Source organism: Notolabrus celidotus, chromosome 8, assembly GCF_009762535.1.
Source record: "Notolabrus celidotus isolate fNotCel1 chromosome 8, fNotCel1.pri, whole genome shotgun sequence".
Lineage (NCBI taxonomy): Eukaryota > Metazoa > Chordata > Actinopteri > Labriformes > Labridae > Notolabrus > Notolabrus celidotus.
In genome coordinates, this window is record NC_048279.1 from 5,700,238 (window position 1) to 5,710,291 (window position 10,054).

The following is a 10,054-nucleotide window of genomic DNA, read 5'->3' on the forward strand; positions in this document are numbered from 1 at the left end:
TTGATGCACATCGAAGTTGTCAGAATTTGCGATACCAACAAATGTAATGTTGTCTAAAGAACAAATTATAATCGTGTTGAGATATCACTTTTGATTAACGTCCCCACATATAAGACGCCTTAGAAGAGTATATAATGTTGAAGCAACATTTTGCACAATTTGATAAAATTTGAGATATTTTGCAGAATTGAAATTTTTTTTTACCATAATGAGTATAATTCTGAGTTTTTCCCATAGACTGTATAAATAATGGACGTAGTATCAGTAACGTCACCCATCAGTTTTGAAGCCAATCGTCAGCGGGAGCCATATTGCTGCAGTCGAGTGATTGTGACGTAAAGAGGTGGGCTTTGAGCCTCCTAGCCAACAGCTGCAGTGTTCCCACCTGTCAGTCAAGTCCGCTGTGCCTCTCATAATGGAAAAATCGTAATCTTAATATCTTCGAAATTGCCGCGTTATGAAAAAACTCACCCCCCTGTACAGTGTGTGCCGATCAAGAAATGATCCAGACTACACTCATTTTTTGAACCAGGCTGTAAACATGTTTATTTCTGCTGTGAAGATCAGCTTTTTGAATGGGTGTGTTTGTGGTTTCCGGTACTTCCGGAGCCAGCCTCAAGCGGATCCTCGATGAACTGCTGTGTTTAGCACTTCCGCTTAGACTCATATTTCTAGACCGGAGGTTGCCGCTTGGTTTTCCCCTCCTCTGGGAAAATGTGCAAATGTTGAGTCATTATTCAGATTGACGCTTCACCTTATTCCTGCTTTTCTTGCAGAAATGAAAAATCCTAGCTTTTTAATTTGAATATAAACCAGCTGTCTAAGTGCTCAGTGACCCCCCTGTGCCAACAAAAACTGCGCCTATGGTTTGAAGTTCAGTCAGACATTACAATTTACCAGAGTATTAAGTATTCCTGTAACTGCTCCTCCTTTATTGCGTTTGTTAAATGTATGATTAGCTTACAGTCCTCACTCCCAGCCTGCCCGTTGCACAGCTCCAGAGAGATCAGCTGTTCAGGTTCCTGTAGGAAAACAACAACACACAAAGGAATCCTGTATGATTAGGAACCAAAGCACTGGAGACATTAACACTGGATGCACATTATTATCATTAGAATTTCAGATTTTCACTGAGTCTAAAGGACGTGTGGGTGTGTGTCTGTAATGTGTCTCTCTCGGCAGAAACTTGCATACTGACAAGAAGACTCCATCCTCGAGTGGTCACACTTCATGATAGTTCTCGATGGGCTGCAATACTTAGAGCAATGTCTGCCAATAAGTTTTGTCAACAGCTGTAAAAAAAAAAAAAAAAAAAAAAAAAGAATCTGCCTTTTTAACGATGTCATTTTCTGTGTGAGCCTTTTATCTTCAACAGTGTGTGATCAAAATGTCAAAAAACCTTTTTTTACTCAAATCAGCTGGAAGTGGTGAAACGGTCATGTAGCTAATTACCGTAAGTGTGGCTTAGCATACAAACAGTGATCCAGATTATGTCCACACGCGTGGTTTTATGTTTCAAGTGTTGGAACATTTGTTGACCTTGAATCAGCAGCATCAGGTTGAATAAAGAAAGATCCAGAGCCCTTTTTATCCGACATGATCTGAAAAGTTGGACCTCTTTGTTTCGAAATAAAGGTCTAGCAAAGTAAGGAAAACTTTAAGTGCACTTATATGTTGACACCTCTTCTGCTGTGTTGTGTTTAAAGGGATATGATTGCAGCCAGAAGCAAAGGTTAAGCCAGGAAGATGTAACAATATGATTGTCTTGTTTGTGCCTCGTGTGTTTTAAACCATTGAACCGTGTTCACTTTAATCCCAGGTGTGTCTCCGTCTTGCTTTAAGCACGTACCATAAATTGATTACCATGTAGTTGGACAAAAAGGTAAACGCTCAGCTACATGCAATGCAGCGCAAAACTTTCACTGCGAAGCGTAACCACTGTTTCTTGTCTGTACATTATGAAGAGTACATATCAATGTGTAAATCTGAATAAAGACTGTTTTTTTAATTACTCTGACGTATCTCACTTGATTTATCACTCATAAAGGGAAAGTTATATTGCTGACAGCACTCATAAAGATCAGAGTCCACTTTTATAACAGAGGAGACGGGGCCGGGTTGGGGAGAAGCGGGCTCAGAGCTCAGGTGAGATAAGAAAACAGGTTTGTTGCTGATGTTTGCAGGTTTGTACATGTTACTTAACAATAATGTGAAGGGTTTCATGCACTGAATATGAAATATGTTATAGTGCCCATAGTTAGTGTTACTGAGCAGATGTCTGTACCACACTTGTGTTCTGTGTAAGCTGCTGTTTCAGTTTCAGTTGCTGGTCTTAGTTCTCATTTTACTTCCTGTTTGTCTCTGGGGCCTCTGTGAATGACTGCTCAGTTGCCTTGACAACTGCCAACCACATGCCATCAGTCACAGTAAACAGTCTGTCATCTAGGATAGTTTGTGTGCTGGGTTTTGCTCTCTTTGAAAAGCTGCTCCTCCTCCTCCTCACTCTGCTTTTTCCTGTGACGCTCTGGACCCAGTATGAGTAAGCACTCGGCTCAGAATGTCTCCTTTCTTCTCTAACTCTCTGACACATAACTTCACGTATTTCAATAACAAATATAACAGCTTCTTTAAAAAATATCCCAGTTATAATGTATTCATTGACATTTAATAGAAAGGTCAACATTTGTGTAAGATGTAAAGGTTTGTATTGAGTCATAAAAGTGAGGTAACCTTTAGTACAGACACTGACAGTCTGCAGTGATGTATCACTACTGCCATCTAGTGTTTAAAAGCATCACTGCAGCTTCATCTCCACTGAACAAAAATATAAACACAACACTTTTATTTTTGCTCTCATTTATCATGAGCTGAACTCAAAGATCTAAGACTTTTTCTACGTACACAAAACGCTTATTTCTCTCAAACATTGTTCACTAATGTGTCTAAATCTGTGTCAGTGAGCACTTCTTTGCCCAGTTAATCCACCTCACCTCACAGGTGTGGCATATCAAGATGCTGATTAGACAGCATGATTATTGCACAGGTGTGCCTTAGGTTGGCCCCAATAAAAGGACACTCTAAAATGTGCACTTTTATCACACAGCATGAAACCACAGATGTCACAAGTTTTGAGGGAGCGTGCAATTGGCATGCTGACTGCAGGAATGTCCACCAGAGCTGTTGCCCATGAATTGAATGTTCATTTCTGTACCAAAGGCGTTTCAGGGAATTTGGCTGTACATCCAACCGGCCTCACACGTGTAACCACACCAGCCCAGGACCTTCACATCCAGCATCTTCACCTCCAAGATGGTCTGAGACCAGACAGCTGCTGAAACGATCGGTTTGCATAACCAAAGAATTGTGTTTCCTGAATAGTATGTGGTAATTTAACACCAGTTCAAAATTTGCTATTGCATGGTTGGTTTTTAAAGTATGTTCAAATGACACCATAAGAATCAGATCAGAATTATAAATACTTCATTTATCCCGGGGGAATTCCGTTATTACAGAACGCTCTTATACACAGTATGAAAGAATATCAAAATATTAATAGGAAGAAGGAATAAAGTAATATATCAATATGAATAAAATAAAAAATGAAATAAGATAAGATAAATCAAATCAAGCTTTATTGTCACATTGTTCATACCAGTGTAAAAACTAAACGAGAGAGCGTTTCCAGGAGATCATTTATAAATATATTAAATTAAATTAGATAAAACAAATTAAGACAAAATCGAATAAAATAATAAAGTATGTATAGAAGTGCAGAATAGTTAGAGTTAGCTATGTACAAAAGCACTGGGAATGAAAGTGATATATACAAGGATGTTAGAGTGCAATGGATATTGCAGTGTATTGCATGGTTATTTCACAAAGTCCATGTTATTGTTCAGTGATCAGAGGGAGGAGTTGTACAGTCTGATGGCTAGTGATGAGCAAATGAAGCTTCATGGCGATTTTCTTGTGTTTGCTGACTCCTCTAGATGGTGCTCTCTGTTCAACAAAGGGTTGAAAGCACAATGAATTGCCATTCATTGAGCCTTTATTTTTAACCCAAGAGCGCCATCTAGAGGAGTCAAAAAATACAACTACTGGTTCATGAAGCTTCATTTTCCCATCACTACTGATGGCCACAGGCAGGAATGACTTCCTCTGGCTTTCTGTGGTGCATTAAGGGGGGAATGAGTCTCTCACTGAAAGTGCTCTTGTGATTCAGCAGCACGTTGTAGAGAGGGTGGTGGATGTTGTCCATGATGGCATGGAGCTTTGAATGAGTCCTCCTCTCTGGCACCACTGTCAGAGAGTCAAGCTCCACCCCGACAACATCACTGGTCTTGTTGAGGAGTTGGTTCAGTCTGTTGGCATCTGCTCCCCTCAGCCTGCTGCCCCAGCACACCACAGCAACAGACTCATAGAACATCCTCATTATCGCCTTGCAGATGTTGAAGGACCTCAGCCTCTTCAGGAAGTAGAGGCGGCTCAGGCCCTTCTTGTAGACGGCTTTGGCGTTCCTGCCCCAGTCCAGTTTATTGTCCAAGTACACCCCCAGGTATTTGTAATCCTCCACAATGTCCACACTGGCCCCCTGGATGGAAACAGTACTCAGATATTTTCTCCATACTCTGCTGCAAGTTAAAATCCCTGCATTCACATTTTACCTGACGAAAGCTGTAAAAAAAAAAAAAAAATGGAGATAAACATAACCATAACATCCTTCTTCAATCCCCGGAAACATTGCACAACTCAGATCCACTCTCTGCTCCTCTGCTGCCCTGCAGAAACACCATCCACGCCTTCATAACCTCCAGACTGGACTACTGCATCCGCATCCTCTATGGCCCTCCTTCTACTGACCTCCAAGAACTACCATACCCACACACCGCCACAGGCTCTTCATACAGCACTGAATCCATTTCAAGATCTTGCTCATCACCTACAAAGCCCTCAATAACCTTGCGCTCATACCTGACTGGCCTCCTCAAACACCACTTCCCATCTCGCCCCTTCAGATGCGTATTTCCTGTCCCCTATCACCAAGACTAAGCACCGCACCTTGGGGGACAGAGCCTTTGCGATCGCTGCCTGAACTCTCTGGAACTCTCTCCCTCCAAAAATCAGCAACTCTGACTCTCTTCTCTCATTTAAAACTCAATTTAAAACCTACCTCTTCAAGATAGCCTAAAACACGTGACCTGTATACTATACAGTATGTGTGTATGTATATATATATATATATATATATATATATATATATATATATATATATATATATATATATATATATATATATACATACTATACAGTATGTGTATATATATATATACAGTATTCTATACTTGATCTGTTTTGCACAACATGTAAAGCGTCTTTGAGTATCTAGAAACTTGCTATACAAGTGTTATTGATAATAATAATTATAATAATGATTATGATAATAATTATAATCACACCTCATATTTTTATTATTTATTTTATTTGTTTATCATTTTGATAATAATCATGATAATAATAACAATAATAACAACAACAACAATAACGATAACAATAATAATGATAATAATAATAATTATTATATAAAAAAATTCTATTATTATTATCTGTGTTGTTGTTGTTGTTGTTGTTGTTGAATGAACACTTACATATGCTGTATATACACACAAACACACATATAACTGACCACCAATAATCATGAAAGTTAAAAATACAATGATGATGTCCAGCCTTTAGTATATCAGCAGGTAAAGGTGTAATGTTGAATCAGGACTGGACGGCCTGCTGTGTATGAATAAATCTAGGAAAGAGCTCTAGTGTTGGGAAAGGTTTGTATGGAGCCTTAATAAGTATGTGACATGTTCATCTGTTAATTGCTCGATTTATATATATTACACCATAGGATCGTACTTATTGAAACAATAATGTGCAAATAATCATCTGGATAAGTGGCTGATACAAAAGTTTGAGCAACCTAGCAGAACATCAAACTTTCTATCATGAATAAAGTACAGCTGGAGTGGAGCTATGAGCTGAGTATTTTCCTCAAAAGGCCTCTGGGGGAGTGTTTGCATGAATCTTTGGAGCTGAACGCTCTTTTTTTTTTATCAGTCGGTTAAACAAATCTCAGCAGCTTTCAGTGTATCTAGATATGATATGATGATCTAGATATGACGTGATGAACTGGATTGTGTGAGCTTTGCCTTGCTCTTAAGGGTCAGACGGTTGCTGCTGTAAGGACTGAGCGACATCAGTCTGTGTACTCAAGAACAGCTCGATGCACGGTCTCAGCAGATGTGTGTCTAACATGAGTCTGGTCCTGCTGGAGGTTTCTGCCTGTTGAAGGAAGTTTGTCCTTTCCACTATAACTTGCTAAATGCTGCAAAGTGCTCTGCTCATGGTGGATTAAGATGAGATCAGACTGAGTCCTGTCTGTAAGATGGGACTGGATCTTATCCTGTCTTGATGTTGGGTCTCTGTTAATAGAACATAGAGTACGGTGTAGACCTGCTCTGTTTGAAAAGAGTCTTCAGATAATGTTTGTCTTTATATAAATAAAGATTGAATGATTGATGTGATCGATCATGAAGTTGTTGGTAAGTTCTGTTTTTTAAACGTTCCCAGAAGTCCATCCAGCCTCTTTTCCCCTCACACAGTCTTGTTTTAAGGAATTTTCCTCCTTCAGTCTTTGTTGGACCCCTGTAAGTTTTTCCTGTTTAAAACAAGTCCTCAAAGGCAGCTGAGTCTCATTCCCTCGGTCTTTATTTTTAGATAAAGACAAAGCTCTGTCTCTGTTCTCACATGGATGATGGACTGATCTTGACCAAACCAGGACTTAAATGTTTCTGAATCTTTGCACATGAATGTGCTAAACACTTTAAAAGCTATCAGAGGAAGAGCAGAGACAGACAAACTCAGAGTTTGTTGAAGTAAACCTTCCAGTGAACAAGTGTTTTAACTAAATTCACTGACCCAGAGTCCTCTGTCCGTGTCCCAAACTGTAAACTCAGGGTTTCCCTCAATTCAGCATTAAAAAAGTCAGAGTCTCTGCTCAACTCTCTTCTCAAACATCCTGCAGGACCTTTCTCGGCGGACTTGGAGCTTCACAGCAGAAAAGAAGCCTTTGTTCCTGTGTGCTGGGACACCAATGGTCTCCTCTGAATAAGAACAAAAGTCTCTGCCTCCACATGTGTCTAAATATAAAACATCTGTGACAAATCAAAAGTGATGTCTGGATGCTCGCAGGAATAGCATAAAGCAGGAGTATGTGTTTTATTTATTATTGAGAACACAGAAATGCAGATATGAAGACAGAACAGCAAAATCCTTGAGGGAGGCCCCGTCCTGCAGGGGAATGCAGACTTTCAGAGGAGAGACTTACAACAACAGTGTCTGGAAGCTCACTGCACTCACTGCTTTACTCCTGCTTCTATCACTTGTTTCTCTCTTCGCTTTCCATCCATCACTCTCACAGGAATACGTTAAGGTGAGCTCTCTTCTGACTTCAGACGTCTGGATATATATAGTGTGTGTATAAGCTCAGCTGCTTGGATGATTGTGTGCTGGGAGACTGCTCTGACGGGAGCAGGAGACAACGTAAGGAACAGGAAAAGAGGGATGTTAGGGAAGTTTAGGACAGATGACGTGTCTTGGGGTCATGCATCAGTTGAGTGCAGAGATGTAATATTTATCTGAATAAACAGTTCTTGACACTGATACTCACCGTGGCTGCAGACTGAGGTGCAGTGTGGCTGGCTTTGCATTGAGAAACTGAATGTGTCACTTTTCTGAAAGCACGTTTTTGTGTTGACAGGAAAACAGTCAAATTCAAAATAGCAGATTTGGTAAATGCAGAGCTGCAGATGTACGATGTCAGCCACAAGAGAGCTGTGTTGTTCACTGAAGAATAAAGTTATCTTTTCATTCTGGTTCCTAAAGTCTGCATGAACCCCTGCAGGCCATGAATTACAGGTCGTAACTTCCATCCATCCATCAATCCATATTCTTCTGCTTATCCGGGGTCGGGTTGCGGAGGCAACAGTCCAAGCAGATCAACCAGACATCCCTCTCCCCAGCAACACTTTCCTACTGGGGAATCCCAAGGCAATTCCAGACCACCTGGGATATATAATCCCTCCACTGAGTTCTGGGTCTTCCCCGGGGCCTTCTCCCAGTTGGACGTGCCCAGAACACCTCTAAAGGGAGGCGTCCGGGAGGCATCCTTATCAGATCCCCGTACCACCTCAGCTGACTCCTTTCGACACGAAGGAGCAGCGGCTCTACTCCGAGCTCCCTCCAGATGTCTGAGCTCCTGACCCTCTCTCTAAAGCTGAGCCTAGACCCCCTTCAGAGGAAACTCGTCTCAGCTGCTTGTATCCCAGATCTTATTCTTTCGGTCATGACCCACAGCTCACGACCATAGGTGAGGGTTGGAGCGTAGACCGACTGGTAAATTGAAAGCTCTGCCTAACTGCTGACGCTGCACCGATCCACCTGTTGATCTCACGCTCCATTTTACCCCCACTCGCAAACAAGACCCCGAAATACTTAAAGTCCCCCACTTGGGGCAAAGACTCCGGCAGAGAACTATGGCCTGAGACTTGGAGGTACTGACTCTCATCACAGCCTCTTCGCACTCAGCTGCAAACCTCCCCAATGCTTCAAAGGGTCAGAACTTCTCGTCGTATTTTTCTTACAGGAAGCAGGTTACTAACTGAACACCTCGTACCTGTTTACAGAAAGGATCCTGAATCACAGGCCCAGTGTTCATTGCTGCCCTGATACAATAATGTATAATTCAAGACATTTTTTATGGCTTTTCGTTCCAGCTGAAGATAGTTTTGTGTGATTTCAGAACTAAGGAGAGCAGAGTCATCTGACTTTTAGTTTGACCCTGATTTGCAAACCAACACTGGGATTCGATGCTCACGCTGCTGGGAGTCAAAGAGAGTTTAACCTCATCTCTCCGTCTCACAGCCGAAGATCAGGCGCTCTCTAAAAGGATTCAGTGCTGCAGATTAAGACTATTCTGCTCGGATGAAAAAGGAGAACATTTTCATTTTATTTCATGAAACCTGACCTGATCCCACCTCTGTCTGTGTGGGTTGTGTTTGTACCCTGTCGGCTCCACATTCCTGTTATTGAAATGCACCAAGAACACAACACATTACAACATCAAGAGACCAAACAGTGCCAGCGAGTCCTGCAAGAAGACAAAAACACAAACAACATGACTGAAGAGAGCCTGAGGACAGGTGTTTGGAAAGAGAATCAAACTAAGCTGTGTGAAATCATTAATATAAGTTTTTTTTCATTTAAACACAAAATCAAATGAATTAAAACAGAGAAAATGCTGATTGTGAGAGATATAAATTGTGAAAGCTGTTGTCTGTGTTTATGGGTTTGCTTTTATTTATTTATTTATTTATTTATTTATTTATCTATTTTTGTAAATATGCCAGAATTAGCCAAAAGGCTAGTTTACTGTAGTCCTTTGCCAGATGTTGAAAAGGCTCCCTAAAAAGATCAAGACTATACAAACAAAAACAAAAAAATAGAGTAAAGTAAAGTGAAAAAAATATAAAAGGGAGAAGAGAAACCAAAGCATAAGAAGAAAAGAGAAAAAGAAAAGAAAAGAACGAACAACACCATACAATTAAAAAAGCTTCATAGGGAGATGACATGACAGTCTTTGAGAAAGTGACCATGGACATACAATACATGGGTCCAGACAATCAGGAAGCAGCAATAAGGAAATGTCTTCATTCTGGGCCTTCTTTTTCTGTGCCTTTCTAAATATTTGGTACAGTCATTAGAATTGTTTTTGACCTGAACATGACTGTTGGTGAATTGAAGGTTTTTAAAGCAAAGACAAAGTACAGATGAATAATGAGACCACAGCTGCTGTGAAGGACTACTGGCTGCTGCTTTACCTTGGACAATTCAGTAACTGAACTTACCATCTGGATAGTGTTTGTGTCTTTTGGAGTTTAAAAATTGCAAACAGCAGAGAGCAAATTAGGTTTAAAGTAGAAGTCATGGTTTGAAATGCAAATCA